The 25,911-nt window shown below is 36.6% G+C and overlaps 1 pseudogene; it reads right to left on the bottom strand.

The window, feature by feature from the left end:
• The window catches only part of LOC120182892, a 50,241-nt pseudogene that overhangs the window by 16,091 nt on the left and 8,239 nt on the right, over positions 1 to 25,911 (bottom strand).

Below are 25,911 nucleotides of genomic sequence, written 5' to 3'. Positions count from 1 at the left end.
TCTGATAGCAGAATACCCCCGATAAATTACTCTTCAAGTATTTACTCATTATTTGAATATTTTCAGGTCAAGTGTCTTCTCAGACTTTACAAACGGAATATCATAAATTTTCCTACACTAAGTCGGGATCTTAACAATTAAATCCGTACTTAATTGAGTTAAGTACGAATCCTCTAAGTATTTTCTCATTCAGAGTCATCTCAGACTATTCTACCTCTTAAGGGCACTTCCGTAATTTCTTAACCAGATAAGTTCGATATTAGCTCTTAACGAAAATAATATAATTTAGAGATCCTATGATTAATTGCTTTCTTGAGCACTCTCTGATCTTGAAATAATTCCCTTAACACACTTCTAGTATCTTGTATAAACCCTCTTGGGGTTAAAAACCGGTTATCCATAATTTCTAAGTATAACTATCATTTCTTATGCACATCAATATATTTATCGTATCATTATGTCTTTTCAGATTTATTAGTCCACTTCCAGGGACAATTCTTATCATTTTCCAATATAAGGGTAATTTCCTATTTTTACCATACCGAAGTATTCTCATAATTTCCCATCCAAGTACCTTTAACATTTAATCCTTTGATGATATAAAATATAATTTACAAATCCATGTCTGATTTCTTTATCACTATTCACAAAATTGTAATTTAATTCTAACAATCTTTCAATCTCATATATTAGGCATTCGATCCGTATTCAGTTACAGAATTTCTACCACATTCATATCGAGTGAATAAATTATTCAACTCCACAAAAGTGACCAACATTATCTTATTCATGCATTTACCAATATCAACATGTTCCATAAAGCATAAAGAGGTAGTAAAGTATTACCTTGATTTTCGTGCAATACTGATCGACCATAAAAATTCCATTCGAACGCCTTTGATCTTCAATTCAACTTCCAATAATTCCTCAGATACATATCAACATAAATTATATCAGAAACGGAGCTTAATTACGATAAACGGATCGAATCGGGTGATAAATTAGTGAAAGACGGCTTACCGGGTTCGAATTTGGCAAAACGGACTTCGGATTCGGATTCAGGACGTCGAAAGCATAAAATATGACTTTTTGGAAATTTGGAATTTTCGGTCAAAATCAAAGTCAACGGGTTTGACTGACAATTTTGAGGCCTTCGGGTTCGAATTTCGAAAAACGGATAGCGGAATCGGATTTGGAACGTCGAAAAATGTCAGGATAGGTATATTCGGTCGAAGTCAAAGGTCGTTTAATGCTCGATCAAAGCCGGTCAAAGTTTTGGTCAACAGTGGTCAACGTGGGTCAACGGTCAACGGGTCAACGGTCAACGGGTCGGGTCAACGGGTCGGGTCGGGTCGGGTCAACTGGTCGGGTAAGCGGGTCGGGTAAACGGGTCGGGTTATGACCGGTCAAACCGGTCAACTATCCACTAAAACCGGTCAAACCGGTCACTTTTGTCTTCCCCACGCGCAGTGGCGGCGCGTGGGGGCGCGTGGGCACTGTTCCGGCAGTGTAAAATTCACAGAAAAATTTCTAAAAATTATTTTGAGCGATTTCGAGATACTTACAAAGCTCGGTTCACAATTTTGAACGGCGGAGAGCTCGATTTTGAAATGTCGGAAACTTTGACCGCTTCACCTCCACACGCGCTGCCGCCGCCGGAGAAAAAGGAGAACACCGGTGGACTCGGAACGGCACAAGGAACACGATGGTGCGGGAGGTGTCGTAAACAGATGACCCGATCGTCGTGAATCGATGAAAAACCAACTAAAACCGAGTTATTACCGACGATACTTCCGACTGAAATTCACGACGAACGGCGATGATTCACGACGAAAGGTTTGAGGGGTTTTGTTCCTCGGTTGACAACGAACACGATGGTGGTTTTGGCTCGTCGTTTGGAGGTCGGACGACGAGTAGATCGGAGTTCGAAGTAGGGAGAACGGGAGAGGAAAACTGGAAAATTTTCCAGAAACATACGGGAGTCTGGGGGTTTATAACATCTCATAATTAAAAATGGCTAAACCAAGAGTTTAGCCACTGAACTTCCTGCACTTCTTAAAACGGTCTGCCATCTTTGAAATCTTACAATTTAATCCCCAAATTTCTTCCAAATACTAATTAAATTCACCATTTTATAATTTCTTAAATTTAGCCCCTAAATTGGGGTGTTACAATTCTCCCCTCCTTAAAAGAATTTCGTCCTCGAAATTCATTCATGTCACATAATTGCAGAAATGAAACTTCCATCAGTTCTTTCATATCTTTCATGTATCTTTTATAGAAATACAAATCCTTCACTAATCCTTAACCAGTTGAGTATACATTCTTATCAGAAATCTCTCTCATTCCAAGTAAATAATCAAAACAACTTTATCCTTGTGGAATCAATTCAGCCTTAGTTACGAGAATAGGCTCATGCATATCCAATTTCATTTCCGGAGTCGAGTCAGAATTTTTCAGATAAATAACTCTCACATGGCTCATGAGATACTTTACAGCGTTTAGACAGATGTTACTGGTATTCCTTTTTGTACAAGTATAGCCTTAACGGATAGAAACTTCGGTTTATTCGTTACAGATAGGGACTCAGCCCAGGAGTTCCGGCTCAGAGAGGTACGATTGCAGTCTAGGGACATGTACTGATCATACATATTTTGACATTCGACCGGCCGGTCTATCTTGAAAAATTTTGACTCAAACCATAGCTCTGATACCACTAAATGTAACCCCCCAGACCGATGCGGGTAACCCGATCCGATCCGGGAAGTCACATTAGGGCCACCGGAGCGACCCATTGTAAAAATAGCGGAAAATTTAAATCTTTTTATCAGAACATGTAAACTTATAAAATCATTTGTCACTATTTAAAAATAAAACATATTTCCAGACTCGTATATAAATCAAAATACAATTACATGCCCCCTAATCACATGTACCATACTCTGCAACAACGCCGGAAGAACTCCCTTACTGAAGTCGATAGATGCACTGGTACAATTCTTTTAACCTGAAAAGGTGAGTAATAGAGTGAGCTTCGAAAAGCTCAGTAATACAGAACTACCAGATGATGCTGAAAAATGTGCAGATACAGATAAACATATTTTCCTTATTGGTTCAGATATTTACAGATCTTTATATTGAGCTGAGGTCCATTGATATCGCATGTAGTAACAAATAATATTCATTTCAGATGGAAATATTTCGGATGTCTAGGTTCAGGAGATCAGAACAGGTTTTCTAGTGTGTTCCCAAAAATCATGTAACTTTTCAGATCTTTTTTTTTAAAAACATATATATATATACCCCCATCCAACAAGTCCAAGTTGTGTAGGTTCCCCGGAACCATACACCCACCATCAAGTCCAGTTGGCCCTGAGCACACAGCCGAGGAACCGGTAAATAAGGCCCTGAGCACACAGCCGAGGAGCCTCCAGGTATACTTCCTCCAACATTACCCCCCCAAGTAAGATATGTCCGTCCGTAAACGGATATATCAAAAATCAAAACATAAATCAGGTCAAGTATCATATCAGAAATCAGGTCAAGTAACAGATCAGAATCCAAGTCAAGTATCAGATCAGAATCCATGTCAGATATCAGATCAGAATCCATGTCAAGTATCAGATCAGAAATCAAATCGAAAATCAGGTAAAATATTCATGTGAGTAGGGAACACACCAGAATTTACAGATAGTATTCAAAGATATTGGATAATCTTAACAAGTAGGGGAACACGGATCTTTAGTATACCGATAGAATATCGGAATTCAGAATCACTATTGAAAGAGTTCAATAACTGACAGAATAATCAGTTATTCAGAAAGTGACTTGAGCTGATAAGGAAGAAATGAAGGTTCATGACATTTATATTATCTATCGATTGATCGAATTATCAGACAACTCTTAGATGAATAGTTTTCAGAACTAATGCCTGTCGATTGGTCAATTCATTGTTCTTCCAGGGTATTTACTCTTTAATACCACAATTCTTATCCATAGACCATTTTCGGAATCATCGTTGAATAGATATTCCAATGTCTTTATTTCATTTCCACACTTCTACAATATCATGAAATGCTGACGTACTTGATTAATTTGTTCAAACTCATTGTAATTGTACACTACGTAAACTCATCAGAGTTTCCAGACTTATCCAAGTCACTTACTAAATCCTCAGTCATTGAAGTTACCTATTTCATTTAGCAGTCATCTCTATTCCAGTTACTTCAGGATTTTCCAGAGTAATTCAAACGTTCCTGAATTTCAGATACATGTTGTACTTCCATTCCATTCAATTTGGTCTTCGTGGTTGATTGTCGAACAAACGTTCAATTCTTAGTACTGAATACAATCTAGAGCTGAGTTGAATACTTCCAAAATTTATCATCGAGCCAAACTTGAGAAGATGAACACATGTTCCAGTAATATTTATGTCATTCAGGTATTGACATAGCTTTAGGGTTGATCTATTCACTTGAATTGTTTTCCATTACCTTTAAAGGTAGTCCAATACTTATCTTACTTGGATTCCTTAATTAATCCAAGACATTTACTTAATTTAGGCCATAAGGGTATTTTGGTAATTTTGATGTTCAGTTTTATTCCATTCATTTCAGAGCTCGAGGATATTCAATCATTCCTGAGCTTGGGGATATTCTTGGGTCATTTCTATTACAGGGGTATTTTGGTCATTTTACAGATTCACGGTATTTCAACCTTTTTCCTCAATCCGGTCTTATTATTTAATTCCAATTTATTATCTATTCCAGTCCGTTCGAACAATTCTGATAGCAGAATACCCCCGATAAATTACTCTTCAAGTATTTACTCATTATTTGAATATTTTCAGGTCAAGTGTCTTCTCAGACTTTACAAACGGAATATCATAAATTTTCCTACACTAAGTCGGGATCTTAACAATTAAATCCGTACTTAATTGAGTTAAGTACGAATCCTCTAAGTATTTTCTCATTCAGAGTCATCTCAGACTATTCTACCTCTTAAGGGCATTTCCGTAATTTCTTAACCAGATAAGTTCGATATTAGCTCTTAACGAAAATAATATAATTTAGAGATCCTATGATTAATTGCTTTCTTGAGCACTCTCTGATCTTGAAATAATTCCCTTAACACACTTCTAGTATCTTGTATAAACCCTCTTGGGGTTAAAAACCGGTTATCCATAATTTCTAAGTATAACTATCATTTCTTATGCACATCAATATATTTATCGTATCATTATGTCTTTTCAGATTTATTAGTCCACTTCCAGGGACAATTCTTATCATTTTCCAATATAAGGGTAATTTCCTATTTTTACCATACCGAAGTATTCTCATAATTTCCCATCCAAGTACCTTTAACATTTAATCCTTTGATGATATAAAATATAATTTACAAATCCATGTCTGATTTCTTTATCACTATTCACAAAATTGTAATTTAATTCTAACAATCTTTCAATCTCATATATTAGGCATTCGATCCGTATTCAGTTACAGAATTTCTACCACATTCATATCGAGTGAATAAATTATTCAACTCCACAAAAGTGACCAACATTATCTTATTCATGCATTTACCAATATCAACATGTTCCATAAAGCATAAAGAGGTAGTAAAGTATTACCTTGATTTTCGTGCAATACTGATCGACCATAAAAATTCCATTCGAACGCCTTTGATCTTCAATTCAACTTCCAATAATTCCTCAGATACATATCAACATAAATTATATCAGAAACGGAGCTTAATTACGATAAACGGATCGAATCGGGTGATAAATTAGTGAAAGACGGCTTACCGGGTTCGAATTTGGCAAAACGGACTTCGGATTCGGATTCAGGACGTCGAAAGCATAAAATATGACTTTTTGGAAATTTGGAATTTTCGGTCAAAATCAAAGTCAACGGGTTTGACTGACAATTTTGAGGCCTTCGGGTTCGAATTTCGAAAAACGGATAGCGGAATCGGATTTGGAACGTCGAAAAATGTCAGGATAGGTATATTCGGTCGAAGTCAAAGGTCGTTTAATGCTCGATCAAAGCCGGTCAAAGTTTTGGTCAACAGTGGTCAACGTGGGTCAACGGTCAACGGGTCAACGGTCAACGGGTCGGGTCAACGGGTCGGGTCGGGTCGGGTCAACTGGTCGGGTAAGCGGGTCGGGTAAACGGGTCGGGTTATGACCGGTCAAACCGGTCAACTATCCACTAAAACCGGTCAAACCGGTCACTTTTGTCTTCCCCACGCGCAGTGGCGGCGCGTGGGGGCGCGTGGGCACTGTTCCGGCAGTGTAAAATTCACAGAAAAATTTCTAAAAATTATTTTGAGCGATTTCGAGATACTTACAAAGCTCGGTTCACAATTTTGAACGGCGGAGAGCTCGATTTTGAAATGTCGGAAACTTTGACCGCTTCACCTCCACACGCGCTGCCGCCGCCGGAGAAAAAGGAGAACACCGGTGGACTCGGAACGGCACAAGGAACACGATGGTGCGGGAGGTGTCGTAAACAGATGACCCGATCGTCGTGAATCGATGAAAAACCAACTAAAACCGAGTTATTACCGACGATACTTCCGACTGAAATTCACGACGAACGGCGATGATTCACGACGAAAGGTTTGAGGGGTTTTGTTCCTCGGTTGACAACGAACACGATGGTGGTTTTGGCTCGTCGTTTGGAGGTCGGACGACGAGTAGATCGGAGTTCGAAGTAGGGAGAACGGGAGAGGAAAACTGGAAAATTTTCCAGAAACATACGGGAGTCTGGGGGTTTATAACATCTCATAATTAAAAATGGCTAAACCAAGAGTTTAGCCACTGAACTTCCTGCACTTCTTAAAACGGTCTGCCATCTTTGAAATCTTACAATTTAATCCCCAAATTTCTTCCAAATACTAATTAAATTCACCATTTTATAATTTCTTAAATTTAGCCCCTAAATTGGGGTGTTACAAACTCTCAAGAAACTCTCTAAATTCTCTAGTAGTGGGAGAAAGCTAGAATGACTTGGGATGGTTTTGAAGCTAAATGAGCTAGGGTATTTATAGTTGAAGCTTAAGGACTAATCTTGTAAATACCCTAAAGTTTAGGGGGCTAAATTTTGTAATTTACCCTTACCAAATTTCAACAATAGCTGATGCCCCCTTTTATTTTCCATAATTTCGGTGCATCCACCAAAAAGCCACCATTTGCATCGAAAAGTGGCTTGTCCATTTTCTGATTTTTCAACAATCTCCCACTTGAAGATTTGATTGGAACAAACCTATCTTCACACTATTCTTTCTACCTTGTACCATTATGTTGCTTATGTCTCTGACAGGCCACAAGAGAATCGACACCAAGTAAATTTATCAGCTTTGATCGCCTTCGTCATGAAATCTGTTATGTTGTCTTTGGTATGGATCTTCTGCATATCTACCGTCCCTTCTTCCACCTTTTCACGAATGAAATGGTACTGAACTCGAATGTGCTTTGTCCTTGAATGAAATGTTAGATTCCTTGCTAGATGCAAGGCGCTTTGACTGTCACAAAACAGAGAGACATACTCTTGATTGTGCCCAAGCTCCTCCAATAGCATCTTCAACCAAATTGCTTCTTTACTGGCTTATGTAGCTGCTACATATTCTACCTCTGTTGTGGATGTAGCCACAACTGACTACAATTTTGAAACCAGCTTACAGCACCACCAGCAGCTTTAAACACATATCCTGTAGTAGATTAGCTTTTATCCAAATCCCCTACATAGTCAGAATCAACATACCCATTGATAAGTAAATTTGATCCTCTGTAACATAATGCAATATTTGAGGTCCCTTTGATGTATCTCAGGATCCTCTTTATTGTATTCCAATGCTCTTTGCCTGGATTCGCCATGTACCGACTAACCACTCCCACTGCTTGTGCAATGTCTGGTCTTGTGCATATCATAGCGAACATTAAACTTCCTACTACTGATGCATACGGTACTCGAGACATCTCCATCCTCTATTCTTCACTGCTAGGACTCATACTGGAGGATAATTTGAAGTTAATAGGAAGAGGGGTAAAAATTGGCTTACAATCTTGCATGTTGAATATTAACAAGATCTTCTTCAAGTAATTCTTTTGTGAAAGCCAAATCTTCCTATTACTTCTGTCTCGGTGAATTTGTATCCCTAGAATTTTGTTTGCTGATCTCAAGTCCTTCATTTCAAATTCCCTAGCCATTTGTGCCTTCAATTCTTCAATATGATCTTTATTGGGTCCTGCAACCAACATGTCATCCACATACAACAACAATATAACAAAATCGTTATCAGCAGACCTCTTAAAATAAGCACAAGGGTATGCATTAAGTCTATTATATCCAATGCACATAATGAAGGAATCAAATCTCTTATACCAACACCTAGGTGCTTGTTTTAGACCATACTGAGATTCGTTCAACCTGCAAACAAAGTTCTTCTTTTCGTCTTCTTCAAAACCTTCAGGCTGGAGCATGTAAATCTCTTCTTCAAGATTTCCATGAAGAAAAGTTTGTTTTAACATCTAGCTGCTCTAGATGTAAATTCAATGCAGCACACATTGCCAAGACTACTCGAACTGTAGTTAGTCGAACCACAGGAGAAAATATTTCATTGAAATCAATACCTTCTTTTTTAGCATATCCTTTTACCACCATTCTTGTACGATACCTCTCCACTTGATCGTCACCATTTCTCTTGATTTTGAAGACTCATTTGTTACCAATTGGCTTCCTTCCTTATGATAGTGGTACAAGGTCCCATGTATTATTTTTATGAAGGGCTTCAATTTCTTCTTGCATCGCCATCATCCATAATGAAGCATCTGAGTTGTTTATTACCTCCTGGTATGTTGATGGCTTACTGTCCTCTGTTAAAAGGTAGTATGCAATATTTCCTTCTATAACATAATCTAAATACCAATTGGGACGTCTTCTCACACGATCTGATTGACGAGTTGTTGGAGCTTCAGAACTCTCTGGTTCTTGTTCATCATGTGTTGGTTCTGCTTCTGAAAAATCTCCTTGTTCAACCTCATTTTCCACATGTATCTGTGTAGTCTCTGACTTTTCAGCGCTATCATCATCTTCTTTTCTTTGTATTTTATCTTCTACAAAGATAATATTCCTGTTGATGATCACTTTGCGGGAAATGAGATCCCACAAATGATACCCCTTGACTCCATCAGCATACCCCAAGAATTTGCATTTCCTGGATTTTGGATCCAGCTTTGAGATTTCTTGGGAGTTGTACATTACGTACACAATACTTCCAAATACATGGAGGTTTGAATAATCAGTTGGTTTACCAGTCCACATCTTCGTTGGTATCTTCAGCTCTATTGCAGTTGATGGAGCTCGATTTACCAAATAACAGGCGATATTGATTGCTTCTGCCCGGAATGATTTTTCTAGGCATGCATCCCTCAACATTTCTCTTGTTCTTTCTAACAAGATTATGTTCATCTGCTCTGCCACTCTATTTTGTTGAAGAGTGTTCGCTACTGTGAACTGTCTTTTGATGCCTTCTTTCCTGTAAAAGTTATTGTAGATACTCGTTTTGTCCGAGGTTAGATTGGAGCATACTCAAAGCTGAGCAATTGAAGGCCCAACTCAAGTCCACGTGAATACTCCCTAGAAGAATAAAAGTAGTTATCGGGTCAGTTTTTTAATTAATTAGGAAAACTGCCTTAGTAAACTGTTTTGTAAGTGGGGGTTTATTAACCATCACACAGCAAAAAAAAGGAGAAGGGGGAGATGAGCAAAAATATTACAGAGACAGAACGAAAGGGAAAGAGGGGAATTTTGTAAAAGTTTCGAGTTCAACATTTTGAAAGCAATAAAAAGGAAACAATTTTTTTTTCTCTTTTGATTCCACTCTCACAATCGCAAGGATATCAATCATTCACAAAAAGGCAGTAGCATTCTCTCAAGCAAAAACAACAAAAAAACAGCAAGCATTGACAAGGAGGTATTTCATCTTATTTTGTTTATTTTTAGTAATTATTCGTATGTGTGGTATTTATTTAGGAAGAAAATAAAGGTTAGAAGATTACCTATTTGAGTCACCTGGATTAAAACTGGAGCGTTGGGAATTGCTCAAGAAGCCTTGTACATGATTTAGGGTTTAATTTCTAGGTTGGGGATTTTTAAAATAAAAAAGAGTGAAGGCTAGAGTGATGGCCCGAGAGAACTAACCTGGTTGAATCCTATGGTGGCGCGAGTGAAGCCTTATGGTTATCACCGAGAGAAAGAGTAAGTTAGCCTGTTTGAGAAGAGGAAGAGAGTATGGCAGAGGAGAAAAGAATGGCCCTAAGAATGGTTAGATTTAGTAGAAGCGGGGAGGGGTTTAGTTATAATGTTATATCTTAATTTAATATTTTTTGAAACGGTGTAGTTCAATTGGAGTCCATTGTATTTCATTTTTGTGTGATTGGGTTTATCTGGATTCCAATAATTGCAATTCTATTAAATTGTATTTTAATCTCTTGGTATATTATTTTATTTGTTTGTTGCTTTGTAATTTGTTTGTTTGTCTTTAACATTTGCTGCTTCAATCCTTCGTGATATCGATAAATATATGAGCGTGATTATGCGTAATATGGTCCTTGTTTGATACATTTTGCTTCGTCGATAGGTACTCATATATTTAAAATACGTATTCTATATCGGCTGTATATATATATATATATACAATGTAAATATGTTTTAATCCTCTCCATAATATATTTTATGTGTGTCAAATATAACATGGTGAGCCTTTTTTTAAATTATTACACGCAAGCATTAAAAATTTTTGTTATAAGTCATTTTAGGGGTAATTATAGCATGTATATATTGGCTTAACCAAATTTCAAATTTTATGGATCATTAACATGTTCATAATATATATATGTAAAATATAGCTGTAGTTGAGTGTTCATGTATCCTTTCGAATATATTAATTTAGGTTCCATCATTCATTCAAGTGTGTGATTTTTTTTTATGTCACGTTGTACGATATTTTTAATTTTGTTTAATTAATTTTGGTATGACATTCTTTTTGCATAATTTGTATGATATCCTCATGTGCATAACTCGACATTATTACATAATTTAACTAAGGGTGATATCCTTTTAATTTAAAATTGTTGAAGTGGGCAGTCATAACTGATTTGAGGTTCGCTTTTAATGATTTTAAAATAAAAGTGTATCCCGAAAGTGAAACAAAAAAATTGATTCGTCACCTAAAATTTGGGAACGAGAGAAAAAGAAATGTTCGTTTATTTAAATATATCGAGAAAAGGTTGTTATATCTTTTAAGATCTGGTCTCGATATTTATAAATAATCGAACATTCTTTATCTTTCTAAAATGACTCGGTAATTTTAATTTAATTTATTTGAGTGCTTTTGAATGTTTTAAATTTACATTTTTATTTTATGGGATCAAAAATCAAAATAAATTCGAATTTGTAAAGTTCATTGCAAAGACGTTAATTAATCGACTAGGTACCATTTTAGGGCGTTGTGGGGGTGCTAATCCTTCCCTGCACGTAACCGACTCTCGAACTCGGATTTTGGTAACGCAGACCTTAATTTGTTATTTTAATAAAAATTAATTTTTATTTAAAATAACAAACAATTTTGGGTGCCCAATCACACCCTAATCAAAGATTGGCGGCGACTCTTTGAACTGTATTTTTTTCCGATCGTAAAGGAAATCCAAAATTTTTCGAAATGAGAGGTTTTTAAATCGCATTTGTTTTTAAATTAAAAATCAATTGAAAGAGGTAAATTAAAGATTAATGTGGTTTTTAAAATCTCACATTTTCACCTTTAAAAAAATCGTTTCGACAGCTTGGCAACACCGCTGGGGACCCTTTTTTTAGAGAGTCAGGCCGATAGTCGATTAATTAATTGTCTTTGCAATTGAAAATTATAAATTCGCCTTAATTTGGTTTTTGATCCCTTGTTTGGTTTTTAATAAGTTTTGTTTGAATTTTGATTTAATTCGATTAACAATTAAATAGTTGTACTGATTTGTTTGCTAATGATTTCAGAATAATTGTGTGTTTTGGGAATTGATTTTGAGTGTTTTTATTGTGTGTGTTTTTTTTTTTTTTGCTTTTTCTCACACACAATGCACAGTTGCATTATCATGACATGAGCTAAAACCCCGCTCCATCCTAATTAAGTAGGAGTGAAAGACTATGCCCTCGTGTCGTTTTCACCTCCGCATGGGATAGTGGATCGCTCCTGGAGCTCACGTCTTATGGTCCTCGTGATAGTATTCACCTCCGCACAGACATAAGGAGGTGTGTTCCCTCAAAATTGAACTCGATCCCCTAAAGCCTGTGATGGGTCAGGATTGAGGGTTCGGCAGCCCAAGGGGGCACCGACAAGGACAATTCGAGAACCTATTACTTTAGAACCGAACCAAGCATATAGTGAACATAGAGCCCGAACTTTGGTCGAGCCAAACCTGAATCTTAAGAGTCCCGTGAGGAGGGTACACAAGGAAAAGCTTTTTGAGTCATTCATTTTCGTTTTTTCGAATAAATGCATGTGAACTAGATATCATGCGGTTAGGTTTATTTGTCAAGCAAGCATGCGAATTAGATATCATGCGGTTAGGGTTTTAATGTTCAAACAAAGCATGGGGGTAGATATCATGTTGGGTAGGATCTACTAAAGCATGATTGGGAAGCCAGCATATGAGGGTAGGTTTTATTTGATGTTTATGGTACTTATTTTGTTGTTTATATTATGTGCACTGACCCATTTTTGTTCTATGTCTATTTTATTTTGATTTTATTGCATTCACATCTTCATGTCATCACAAGGTGTTAATTCACAAGTGATTGACTAATAAGAATGCTGGTCATAATGAGACAAGAAATTCTTAACCATGTAATCAAAATCGGGAGATCCAGAGGCGTTCAGATGATTCATGAAGAAGGACATCCGATGAATGAAGAAATTTGAACCTGAATGAAGAATAATTCATGAAGAATGACATCCGATGAATGAAGAAATTTGAACCTGACTGAAGAATAATTCATGAAGAAGGACATCCGATGAATGAAGAAATTTGAACTTGATTGAAGACCGATCCACAAAGAAAGACATCCTGAAGATGTTCCCTCAGGAGATAGATGCAGTAATGCCAAGGATGAGAAGACCCTTCACAAAGACGTGAAGAGCACTTTCCATTGAAAGTGGAGATGGAGATCCGAAGATTCAATTCAAGGACAACCGATTTCATCAAATGTGTTAAAATACGACGACCATTTTGGAGATGCAATGTCAGATTCCATGAAGAGTACGGTTCAAGGAAATGAAGAATAACAATTGTATTTTGATTACATGGTGTAATGAAATCTTGTTGTCCTAATGAAGGTTGTTCTATAGTGGTCACTTTTGGAATTAACACCTTTTGCATTTGCATTTTGCACCCACATTTGCATTCGCATCGCTTTAATTTAAGCATTTTTACACGCATCAATCATGAAAACATGAGAGTAACTTGTGAAGGATACTATGACAGAAGCTCTGAAATTAAATTGAAGTTACCCTGAGACGTGTTTCTGGAAAGATAGACAACAATGAATGAGATCTTAGCACGAGTTAGTAAGATCGAGAGAATTCAAGAACAGCTCGTAAGGACCCAACAAGAAATGATTGATGAAGCAAGGAAGTTCCAAGTTGAATCCATGGGACAGATGTCCAAGTTGATGAGCATGATGATTACAGTGATATATGGGGAGAAATCATCAGACCCTATTACACAAGAAAATATGAAGACTTCGGGTGAGAATCTGAATGTTAGTGGTGCAACCAATGTGATGATAGCAAATGATCAAGAACAAATGAAGACTTCGGGTGAGAATCTGAATGTTAGTGGTGCAGCCAATGTGATGATAGCAACTGATCAAGAACCTGTTAGGGGATGTGGTAATTTAAGTCAACTCCAAAAATCAAGTAAGATTCCAGAAGATGCTACGGAGATCATACTGGGAAAAGCAGAAGTTAAGGGTGAAACTTCTAATATGAAAGTAAAGCCGGACTCAAAGAAAAGAGGCATAGAGGAGGTTCAAGTGTCAGTAAAGAAGGCCAAAAAGAATAGAAAGAAAAAGAAGAGGACACCTATGGTTTCGATTCCGATCTCATATTCAGACTTGTTACCCTTTCTCTTTGAAAGCGGGCTTCTAAAGCCTTTTCCTCCGAGGTACAATACTTATTTGCGTCCAGACTGGCAAGGTGTCAAGAAATCATGCGGTTATCATTCTCATGAGTTAAGCCACTCTACAGAAGATTGTACGATCCTGAGATTTAAAGTTCAAAACTTCATCACGGAAGGGTTGTTATGCTTTGAAAATGGAAAACCTAAGCTCCCCGGAAGCTTAAAACTTATCGATGAAGGGAGATTTGCAAATCAATGTCTCTCCCAAGATGTTGGTCAAACGTTAAACCTTCAAAGTGAATGTTCCAGTGGTCAGTCACAAGGTCTTCAATATGATCATAATAACGGCAAGGAGAAAGTGGGATCAAAAGAGTTTTCATATAGCCAGATATATCCAAAGTTGCTCCAAGCCCAACTGATTGTCCCACGTCTGGCCAAGCCTTTGCTGCCCCCTTATCCGAGTTGGTATAATGAGGATGTTACTTGTGAATATCATACTGGAGCCCGAGGACACTCCATCGAGAATTGTAGCAACTTCAAGCGACAGGTTCAAGATCTTTTGGCTCATGGAGTTATAGAGGTGGATGCTCAGCAGTTGAAAATTAATCGCCAGAATGAAGTTGATGGGGTTGAAACAAGTGAAGTACATGCCAAAGAGAGTGTTGAAAAGGAGAAAAATAAAATCAAGGAAAGCAAGATATGTGAAGCAGAGATAAATGACTCAACTCTTGAGACCTCTTTGACGCTAAAAAAGAAGATAGAAGTGGGAAGCGACAAGAAGAAAGTCAAAGGAGAGGTAGTCCGAGACTGGCCGCAGAAGATGTCTTGGGAAAATACGACCCTCAAGGTTTTTCAAGTGCCCATTTCCGACTTGTTATCCCCTTTAATCAAGAATCAGTACCTCACTACAAGGCCATTAAGAATGAAGACTAGCCCATCCGCTTATGGCTATGACCCGAATAGTGCTTGTGATTTTCATCTAGGGGCATTGGGCCATCACACTGACAAGTGCATACCATTGATGGAAGAGATAGAAAGGCTCATTGACAAGGGAGTCCTGACAAGAGAAATGATCGAGAAATGGGGAGTAAGTGAGGGTAAAAACCCTAATCCAATGGGGTACCCGCCATTCTAGGGAAAGTAGGGCCTTTTGGTTGAACAAGTGAAGGTTGTGCTCCACCACAATCGCATTTCCCATTTGCAACGTCATGTTTGAACTTGTTTTTCATTATTTCTCAGTTTTTTTTATGATATTTAAATGAACTCATGTTACTTTAAGAATGGTGATCATTGAATCAAATTCATGATTTGAAATTCTTTGAATATCAATTGAATTAAAAGCTCTTTAATGGTTAGAGTTATAAGTTTTTGACAAAATGACAAGGTTGAAACATGATAAAACAAGGACCTTGACTTTATCCCCAGAAGATACAATCGAACACCATACCTTTTTATTGTAGGGACCGATATAGCCTTCTTCTATCACAATGGAATGAACCATAGGCTTGGTATTCAGGTATGTATAGGAGCGGACAACATGGGGCATCTTTTGTGTATGATGTTACAAAACCGACTAGATTACACTTCTGTTGATGACGTTCAATGATGATTATGATCCTTATAGATGGAATAGTCGAGTAGGTGAATCTAGTTTAGGTCAGTTGTTTAGAAATTGAACTCTAACGATGAGATTTTCTGACTTTCAACAACACCTAGACTATGACAGGTTCTTCTTGACAAGCTTAAGAAATTGGACCCGTATACCCAAATTATAATATTATATGTATACAATAAAGCTTGAGTTGTCCCTCTAGAGCAATTGGTTAAACGCCCCGGCTTTATGGACATAATTTAGCTAGCCTAATAAAGGTGATGATATTATATATATACAATAAAGCTGAGCTATTCCGCTAAAGCAATTGGTTATAGAGGAAACTCGAAAGCCCTGGCTTTATGAATAGATTATATTCAAACCATGACCTTGATCGGGTACCTGGCAATTTGGTGTATGCTCCACTGTGATTGTCAAGTCAAAGACTTTGTGATGAGATGAATCCTTCAGCTAGCCCGATAAAGGCAAATTACAATAAAGCTGATTTCAGCTAGCCAGACAATGGCAAATTAAATCAATTTCATAAATAAGGAGTTGCAACAAAAATGGACTAAGGGAGTTAAGGAACACCTGTTATAGTCAATTTCACACGTGCACTCAGAAATTTCATTTTTAGATTGATATTTCTACGCTGCCTTGGTTAGAGGAGTCTACGAGGCTTGAACAAATGGAAGATTTCAGAGAACTGAAATGGAAGTGTTCTAGAAAGTCTAGTAATGAATTATGCTAGTTGCGTCATTTTGTCCGCATCCGATTAAAATACCAAGCCAAAAAAAAAGAAGGGCATGTTGCAATATTCATGATGACTGAGAAGGAAATGATATTTCGGTGGTTGAAACCTTAGAAAATAGGAAGCCAACCTGAAGCCAACCCATCAATTTTGACACTTTTCAAAGAACTATAACCCTGGAAATATTAAAGAGCTATTGATTCTTTTGATATTTTGTGAACTCATGTTTATGATTTGATTCGATTGTGAGCCTAAATTAAGGGGTAATATTTTATAAAAAAATTCATTCTTTTATCCCTAAAATAAAAGAAAGGGGAAAAACATTTTCAAACATGACAGTTCAAATGTGAAAGGTCCTTGAGACTGGTGAGGCTCTTTTTGCCTCTATTGAAGAAAGAATAAGCGATGCTAGAACATGAAGCATTCCACAGTGTTGAAAGCAAATAGTCCGAGAGATCAGAAAGACTGAGGAATGGAGCTTGTAACACTCCTTTGTGACGTTGTCAGTAACCAGTCAAGCAAATGATCACCATATGGGAAAGGGGCATATATCCTAGAGCATAGTAAAAATGCAAGAGTGTGACCAGTCAAGAATAAGATGATCACTTTATTTGAAGAGAGGGGCACATATATCCCAGCTCATAACAAAAAGCAAGACATTGCGTTAGAAGGGTTGATCATTTCTTAAGTGTCAATGACAGCGTGAAGAAAAGCCCTCAAGCTATTTGACAACATTGTTGTGTAGCGGCATGATAATTTGAGCATTCAAAGTCAAGAGATTTTGGTACGAAAGGAACCATGAATACCCACATTGGGGCATGACTAAACCCACATCATATTGAGATGACAAGATTTGGACCAAGGAGTCATGAAGAATGAGCCTTACAAATTGAGATGATGGGGCATTTTGAAGGCCCGTACCAGTATGAGATAATGTCGGGGCACGACTGAACCCACATCATGTTGAGATGATAAGGTTCAGACCAAGAAGTCATTGAAAATGAGCCTTATAATTTCAGGTATTGGAGCATTTTGAAGGCTCGTATCTGAATAAGATAATGTTGCGGCATTAGTGAAGGCTTGTTCCAGCTAAAGGTATTATTGTGGGGCATCTTTGGAAGCCAATAAAGACCTGTGAAACGATCATTGAATTGAAAAATGGTTCCAAGGGGATAAAAAGGTATGAAGAATGAAAATGGTGAAACAGTGACAGTGGAGTTTACCATATATGATCATTTGTCCATCATCAATTGCATTATTCCAGTGATTTCACATGCATTAATGTTGGCGAGCCAAAATATCCCATCTTAATCTCCATTGAGTTTTGGTATCCTTGTAATACCATGCAAAAAAACTCTAAGCGCTTTGTAAAAAGCTTCTCCAATTGAAAGATATGGGCAGAACAGGTAAAGATGAATGTGTTAAATATTTTACGAGCCAGTAAATATGATGCTGAATCAATGTTGAGATCATGTTGTTTCCATTATCCAAGATGAAGGTTGTCTTACGCAACTCCAAGGTTAAAATGAGAAATGATGTGATGAAAATGAAATTTGGATAGGTCCTCTTGGCGTCATGTTTCAAGAGTCAAATCAGAACAGACGCAGCTATCCCTTTAATCTTGGTGGAGTTTGGTAGTCATGTACATAGTCTCCAAAAACGGGGCAACACAATCATGCTTCTGACCATAGCAAGAAGTTGAGAGAAAAAAAAACACTTTCTCCGAAATAAAGATAGATAACAAAGACGAGAAGGAGATAGAAGAAGATCTTAGGGCTCGTCAAAAATGCAAGTTGGAAACTATGAGTTGTTGCATGAGCGTCTAAAGCAAACCCTTGAAAGAATGATCAAGTAGAAGAAGATCGAGCTTACCATTCTGGAGCCAAGTGAAGATTGATTCAACATTTATGAATTCATGAGAACATCATTTGTATAAAAGAAAATGCATTACACTAATACATTTAATTGCATTTGTGTTCGTGTTTCATGCATAAACACATGGTTTTAACAGATCTTCCAGGGAAAAGAGAAGATGCAGGATGTCAAAAGGCCAACAAGTTGAAAGAAAGATTTCAAACCTCAAACGCAAGAAATCACATTTAGAGAGGCATACCCTGAATAATTGAGAGGTCTAATCCATGAAAGAAGAATTACTCTAAAGTGATAACCATCAGATATAGAAGAAAAACAGAGATGTTCGCGTATGAAGAGAGGAATCACTCGATTAAAGTAACTTGTACACAGGAGATTGGGGCAAAGTCAAGTCTTCACCAAAGAGTAGTGAAGCAAATCCATTTTGAGCCTTCACCAAAGAGTAGTGAAGCAAATCCATTTTGAGCCTTCACCAAAGAGTAGTGAAGTAAACCATCTTAAGCCTTTACCGAAGAGTAGTGAAGCATATCCTTTTTAAGCCTTCTCAGAAGAGTGTTGGAGCAAACCATCAGACTATCAGATGTAGGAGAAAAAGCAAAATTTCTTGAGTACAAAGAAAAGGAAATGCGCGCGAGGAGTTGTTAACCGATTCAATGTCCCAGGAAGGGAGGGGTATAAATGGCAGTCAAGTCAAGGAAGACTCTCGCATTTAGTTGCGGCGAGACAAGCTCTCACAAGAGAAATGAATTCGAAAAGATTCTCTTAAATTCTAAATTTTTTAGTATAATGATTTTCAAATTTTCAAGCACACATTAATGATTGATAATGTTTGATTTTCAGGTTCGACCTTCGAAGCAAATCAAACTTAAGTCTTCACGAGAGAGTAGTGAAGCAAATCATCTAGAAGTCTTCACAAGAAAGTAGTAAAGCAGAAAAAGATATTCGAGTTCCATACTCCCTAGAGAAAGAGGGAGCGAACCCGTAAGAAAAAGATATTCGAGTTCCATACTCCCTAGAGAAAGAGGGAGCGAACCCGTAAGAAGAATATGTTTGAGTTCCATACTCCCTAGAGAAAGAGGGAGCGAACCCGTAAGAAGAAGATGCTCGAGTTCCATACTCCATAGAGAAAGAGGGAGCAAATCCGTAAGAAGAAGATGTTCGAGTTCCATACTCCCTAGATAAAGAGGGAGCGAACCCGTAAGAAGAAGATGTTTGAGTTCCATACACTGAAGGAATAGGGAGCGGACACGTTTGTTGAAGATCGAGTCCTATACTCTCTGAAGGAATAGGGAGCGGACACGTTTATTGAAGATCGAGTCTTATACTCTCTGAAGGAATAGGGAGCGGACCCATTTGTTGAAGATTGTTCGAGTTCTATACTCTCTGAAGGAATAGAGAGCGAACCTGTTTGTTGAAGATTGTTCGAGTTCTATACTCTCTGAAGGAATAGAGAGCGGACTCGTTTGTTGAAGATTGTTCGAGTTCTATACTCTCTGAAGGAATAGAGAGCGGACCCGTTTTATGAAGATTGTTCGAGTTCATACTCCCTGAACGGATAGGGAGCGGACCCGTTTATTGAAGATTGATCGAGTCTTATACTCCCTAAAGGAATAGGGAGCAGACTTATCATTTGAAGATTTTTCAAGTTTCATTTATCCCGAAGTAACAATAGAGTGCTTTAATCTTTTGAAGTTTGTAGAACCGGACAAACTCGATTATCTTTTGATCTTTGTTCTTTTCTCGTTACACGATAATGAACAAAGAGGGGCAGCTGTAGATACTCGTTTTGTCCGAGGTTAGATTGGAGCAGACTCAAAGCTGAGCAATTGAAGGCCCAACTCAAGTCCACGTGAATACTTCCTAGAAGAATAAAAGTAGTTATCGGGTCAGTTTTTTAATTAATTAGGAAAACTGCCTTAGTAAATTGTTTTGTAAGTGGGGGTTTATTAACCATCACACAGCAAAAAAAGAGGAGAAGGGGGGAGAGGAGCAAAAATATTACAGAGACAGAACGAAAGGGAAAGAGGGGAATTTTGTAAAAGTTTCGGGTTCAACATTTTGAAAGCAATAAAAAGGAAACAATTTTTTTTTCTCTTTTGATTCCACTCTCACAATATCAAGGATTTCAACCATTCACAAAAAGGCAGTAGCATTCTCTCAAGCAAAAACAACAAAAAAACAGCAAGCATTGACAAGGAGGTATTTCATCTTATTTTGTTTATTTTTAGTAATTATTCGTATGTGTGGTATTTATTTAGGAAGAAAATAAAGGTTAGAAGATTACCTATTTGAGTCACCTGGATTAAAACTGGAGCGTTGGGAATTGCTCAAGAAGCCTTGTACATGATTTAGGGTTTAATTTCTAGGTTGGGGATTTTTAAAATAAAAAAGAGTGAAGGCTAGAGTGATGGCCCGAGAGAACTAACCTGGTTGAATCCTATGGTGGCGCGAGTGAAGCCTTATGGTTATCACCGAGAGAAAGAGTAAGTTAGCCTGTTTGAGAAGAGGAAGAGAGTATGGCAGAGGAGAAAAGAATGGCCCTAAGAATGGTTAGATTTAGTAGAAGCGGGGAGGGGTTTAGTTATAATGTTATATCTTAATTTAATATTTTTTGAAACGGTGTAGTTCAATTGGAGTCCATTGTATTTCATTTTTGTGTGATTGGGTTTATCTGGATTCCAATACTTGCAATTCTATTAAATTGTATTTTAATCTCTTGGTATATTATTTTATTTATTTGTTGCTTTGTAATTTGTTTGTTTGTCTTTAACATTTGCTGCTTCAATCCTTCGTGATATCGATAAATATATGAGCGTGATTATGTGTAATATGCTCCTTGTTTGATACATTTTGCTTCGCCGATAGGTACTCATATATTTAAAATACGTATTCTATATCGGCTGTATATATATATATACACTGTAAATATGTTTTAATCCTCTCCATAATATATTTTATGTGTGTCAAATATAACATGGTGAGCCTTTTTTTAAATTATTACACGCAAGCATTAAAAACTTTTGTTATAAGTCATTTTAGGGGTAATTATAGCATGTATATATTGGCTTAACCAAATTTCAAATTTTATGGATCATTAACATGTTCATAATATATATATGTAAAATATAGCTGTAGTTGAGTGTTCATGTATCCTTTCGAATATATTAATTTAGGTTCCATCATTCATTCAAGTGTGTGATTTTTTTTATGTCACGTTGTACGATATTTTTAATTTTGTTTAATTAATTTTGGTATGACATTCTTTTTGCATAATTTGTATGATATCCTCATGTGCATAACTCGACATTATTACATAATTTAACTAAGGGTGATATCCTTTTAATATAAAATTGTTGAAGTGGGCAGTCATAACTGATTTGAGGTTCGCTTTTAATGATTTTAAAATAAAAGTGTATCCCGAAAGTGAAACAAAAAAATTGATTCGTCACCTAAAATTTGGGAACGAGAGAAAAAGAAATGTTCGTTTATTTAAATATATCGAGAAAAGGTTGATATATCTTTTAAGACCTGGTCTCGATATTTGTAAATAATCGAACATTCTTTATCTTTCTAAAATGACTGGGTAATTTTAATATAATTTATTTGAGTGCTTTTGAATGTTTTAAATTTACATTTTTATTTTATGGGATCAAAAATCAAAATAAATTCGAATTTGTAAAGTTCATTGCAAAGACGTTAATTAATCGACTAGGTACCATTTTAGGGCGTTGTGGGGGTGCTAATCCTTCCCTGCACGTAACCGACTCTCGAACTCGGATTTTGGTAACGCATACCTTAATTTGTTATTTTAATAAAAATTAATTTTTATTTAAAATAACAAACAATTTTGGGTGCCCAATCACACCCTAATCAAAGATTGGTGGCGACTCTTTGAACTGTATTTTTTTCCGATCGTAAAGGAAATCCAAAATTTTTCGAAACGAGAGGTTTTTAAATCGCATTTGTTTTTAAATTAAAAATCAATTGAAAGAGGTAAATTAAAGATTAATGTGGTTTTTAAAATCTCAAATTTTCACCTTTAAAAAAAATCATTTCGACAGCTTGGCGACTCCGCTGGGGACCTTTTTTTAGAGAGTCAGGCCGATAGTCGATTAATTAATTGTCTTTGCAATTGAAAATTATAAATTCGCCTTAATTTGATTTTTGATCTCTTGTTTGGTTTTTAATAAGTTTTGTTTGAATTTTGATTTAATTCGATTAACAATTAAATAGTTGTACTGATTTGTTTGCTAATGATTTCAGAATAATTGTGTGTTTTGGGAATTGATTTTGAGTGTTTTTATTGTGTGTTTTTTTTTTTGCTTTTCCTCACACACAATGCACAGTTGCATTATCATGACATGAGCTAAAACCCCGCTCCATCCTAATTAAGTAGGAGTGAAAGACTATGCCCTCGTGTCGTTTTCACCTCCGCATGGGATAGTGGATCGCTCCTGGAGCTCACGTCTTATGGTCCTCGTGATGGTATTCACCTCCGTACGGACATAAGGAGGTGTGTTCCCTCGAAATTGAACTCGATCCCCTAAAGCCTATGATGGGTCAGGATTGAGGGTTCGGCAGCCCAAGGGGGCACCGACAAGGACAATTCGAGAACCTATTACTTTAGAATCGAACCAAGCATATAGTGAACATAGAGCCCGAACTTTGGTCGAGCCAAACCCGAATCTTAAGAGTCTGCGCTCTAGAATATTCTGGGGCCTTCCTAGCCGTTAGATTAGGTCAGACCCAACGGTCTAAATCTAGCTGCGCAAGTGATGAGATTTAAGGGTTAAACAAAACCCTAACTTTTTTCAATTTTGGTCATTGATCTTCCTTTCGATCTAACGGTTGTGACTCGTGCGGTGTCTCGTGCGGTGTTGGACTTGATAATGAAACCCTAATCCGGGTGGGCCTTCTGGATCAGGCCAGCCTACTCAGTTGGACAGTCCATACCCTTGCTGGACCTGGAGTTGGACCTAGACCCAAAAACAAAAATAAAAAATGTATATAAAAAAATAAAAACAAATCATAAAAAAATAAAAAAAATAAAAAATAATAATAATAATAATAATAATAATATAAGTTATATAATATATATATTTCAAAAATATTTTAAAACTATATATTATATATTTAAAAAATGTTTTCAAAACCATATATTATATAGTTGTCAAAAATGTTTTTCAAAAACTATATAATATATACATTTTCAAAAAATGTTTTTAAAACTATATATTATATATGTTTTCAAAAATGTTTTCAAAACTATATATTATATAAGTTCTTAAAAATGATTTCAAAACACTATATTATATAAGTTTTTCAAAATGATTTCAAAACTATATAATATATACAGTTTCAAAAATCTTTTTCTAAAAAAATATTTTCAAAAAATATACTATATTAAGATAAATATATATATATATATATATATAATAAAAATAAAAAAAATCCGGACGAAAATGAGTGTCTACACAATCAACATAAATGTCAGTGCCACTGAATTCAGTTGTTTCTGCATCTTTTGACACAAATGTGGTTCAGTTGTGCGATGAGCAAACAATTAAAAATAAAATAGCCAATGAGTGCAATAATCCCAATTTAAATCTCGATGTAGAATCAAAAGTAAAAAACATGTACCATAATAGAATTCAGAACAAGTAAACCAAACACACTTTTTGTTGCGGAAGACAGCTATCGGATAGAGCAAAATAGCAACTGATAATTTGAGAAAAATAAAAAAATGAAGATAAAAGAGACAAAATTTACGTGGAAAACCCCTAAATAATATATGGTAAAAACCACGGGCAACGGTAAAAGAATTTCACTATGCGAAAATAGGAATTACAACTTCTCTCAATCTACCAAAGAGAAGACAATGATAATTCTCTCTTGATAAAAAGGAGAAAGTAACTCTCAAGAAACTCTCTAAATTCTCTAGTAGTGGGAGAAAGCTAGAATGACTTGGGATGGTTTTGAAGCTAAATGAGCTAGGGTATTTATAGTTGAAGCTTAAGGACTAATCTTGTAAATACCCTAAAGTTTAGGGGGATAAATTTGGTAATTTACCCTTACCAAATTTCAACAATAGCTGCTGCCCCCTTTTATTTTCCATAATTTCGGTGCATCCACCAAAAAGCCACCATTTGCATCGAAAAGTGGCTTGTCCATTTTCTGATTTTTCAACAATCTCCCACTTGAAGATTTGATTGGAACAAACCTATCTTCACACTATTCTTTCTACCTTGTACCATTATGTTGCTTATGTCTCTGACAGGCCACAAGAGAATCGACACCAAGTAAATTTATCAGCTTTGATCGCCTTCGTCATGAAATCTGTTATGTTGTCTTTGGTATGGATCTTCTGCATATCTACCATCCCTTCTTCCACCTTTTCACGAATGAAATGGTACTGAACTAGAATGTGCTTTGTCCTTGAATGAAATGTTGGATTCCTTGCTAGATGCAAGGCGCTTTGACTGTCACAAAACAGAGAGACATACTCTTGATTGTGCCCAAGCTCCTCCAATAGCATCTTCAACCAAATTGCTTCTTTACTGGCTTATGAAGCTGCTACATATTCTACCTCTGTTGTGGATGTAGCCACAACTGACTACAATTTTGAAACCAGCTTACAGCACCACCAGCAGCTTTAAACACATATCCTGTAGTAGATTAGCTTTTATCCAAATCCCCTACATAGTCAGAATCAACATACCCATTGATAAGTAAATTTGATCCTCTGTAACATAATGCAATATTTGAGGTCCCTTTGATGTATCTCAGGATCCTCTTTATTGTATTCCAATGCTCTTTGCCTGGATTCGCCATGTACCGACTAACCACTCCCACTGCTTGTGCAATGTCTGGTCTTGTGCATATCATAGCGAACATTAAACTTCCTACTACTGATGCATACGGTACTCGAGACATCTCCATCCTCTATTCTTCACTGCTAGGACTCATACTGGAGGATAATTTGAAGTTAATAGGAAGAGGGGTAGAAATTGGCTTACAATCTTGCATGTTGAATATTAACAAGATCTTCTTCAAGTAATTCTTTTGTGAAAGCCAAATCTTCCTATTACTTCTGTCTCGGTGAATTTGCATCCCTAGAATTTTGTTTGCTGATCTCAAGTTCTTCATTTCAAATTCCCTAGCCATTTGTGCCTTCAATTCTTCAATATGATCTTTATTGGGTCCTGCAACCAACATGTCATCCACATACAACAACAATATAACAAAATCGTTATCAGCAGACCTCTTAAAATAAGCACAAGGGTCTGCATTAAGTCTGTTATATCCAATGCACATAATGAAGGAATCAAATCTCTTATACCAATACCTAGGTGCTTGTTTTAGACCATATTGAGATTAGTTCAACCTGCAAACAAAGTTCTTCTTTTCGTCTTCTTCAAAACCTTCAGGCTGGAGCATGTAAATCTCTTCTTCAAGATTTCCATGAAGAAAAGTTTGTTTTAACATCTAGCTGCTCTAGATGTAAGTTCAATGTAGCACACATTGCCAAGA

Source organism: Hibiscus syriacus, unplaced genomic scaffold (assembly GCF_006381635.1).
Source record: "Hibiscus syriacus cultivar Baekdansim isolate YM2019G1 unplaced genomic scaffold, ASM638163v2 tig00112738_pilon, whole genome shotgun sequence".
NCBI classification, from domain to species: Eukaryota; Viridiplantae; Streptophyta; class Magnoliopsida; order Malvales; family Malvaceae; genus Hibiscus; species Hibiscus syriacus.
This window is presented reverse-complemented; position numbering and strand designations above follow the sequence as displayed.